Genomic DNA, 1,408 nt, shown 5'->3' on the forward strand with positions numbered 1-1,408 from the left:
GCACGCATCTCTCTCTTATTTCAGTCGCTGTTTCCACTCTCCCTTTCTCTCGCCGGTCCCGTGAGAATATCTTTTGGGCGGCGAGGAGGTCGCCGAGCTGCTCCGTGTTTCCTCTCCTGCTATCTAACTGGACGTGGCCGTGGCCCATCTCCGTCTGTATGTCTCCCTCCGCCCCCCTCCCCTCTCCGTCTCTCTTGCTCTCGCTATCTCTCTCTGACGCGTCGACTAGGCCTGCCATGCCGTATACGTCAGACAAAGGCAGCGATAAGGTTCAGCTCTCTCGTTCAGCCTCAGGACCGAGCGGGGCGGGGCGGGGTGGGCAGGCAGGGTTAGCGCGCCCACCCTGCCGCCGCCGCCGCCGCCGCCCGCCGCGCTGCCAGCGCCGCTGGACGGCGCGCGCGGGGTGTCGCGGGAGGCGCGGGGTGTCGCCGCTGTGACGCCACGCGGTGCGCCGCGCCATCATGGGCTCGGCCGCGAACGTCGATGCTGGTAGGCGCTGGTAGGTGCTGGTGCTGACGATGTCGTCTGTGGGCGATAAGACATTTCGGCGGGCTGTCCTTCGGGTCTCGGGCGGCGGCTGACTCACACACCCCCGTCCACCGCCGCCGCAGTAGTTGACTCACGCATCACGGCGGTCGGGTTCGGATATTATTTTATTGTTTGGGACCGCCGCCGCCGACGACGAGGAGGAGGAGGAGGAGGCGGCGAGGGAAACGCTCAGTACTAAGCAACTTGAGAATAAACATTGCCGGCGGCTCAATCACGCATTCCCTTCGGCCGCCACCCCACCTCACCCCGCCCGGCCCCCGCCCCGCCCGCGCTCTGCGTGCGCTGCATTCTGTTATCCGCTCCTTGTTTCCGCGTGTGGGTCCGCGGGTCCGCCTTGACCGTGCCGTGCCGGGCCCGGGGGGCAGGGCAGGCCGAGGGAGCAGAGCCCCACCCCGCGGACCCGCCCGGGAGGGGACCGCCGCGGAGGGGACCCAGGCAGACAGCCTTTGGCAGCATTTTGGCGCCCGCCCCGCCTCGCCCCGCCCGGAGGCACCGGCTGCAGCGCGCACCGAGGCCCGCTCCCGCTGCCAAGAGGAAGCCCATTGGGGCTCATTGGTTTGCCCGGGCCGCGCCGTGTTCGGGTTAGGCCTCGGCCGTCGCGCTAAAGTGCCCGTGTAGTACATGGCCATCAGCCGGCGGTGCGACGTGCCGCCGTCCGCAGAGGGATCCAGCACCACCTCAGCTGCATAATATCCGAGGGGGACAACTTAGAAATACACACGGAAATACTTGCAAATACACGAGAATAAAACACTCAAGAAAATAGGGTGGGTGTTCTTCTAAGGCATAATTTTTTCCGGTTATACTGCACCTCATTTCAGTCTTGCCTATCGACTCACAGCACGGCTGCGGCTGCGCC

This window comes from Frankliniella occidentalis, unplaced genomic scaffold (assembly GCF_000697945.3).
Source record: "Frankliniella occidentalis isolate FOCC.00 unplaced genomic scaffold, Focc_3.1 Scaffold62, whole genome shotgun sequence".
Classification (NCBI taxonomy): Eukaryota; Metazoa; Arthropoda; class Insecta; order Thysanoptera; family Thripidae; genus Frankliniella; species Frankliniella occidentalis.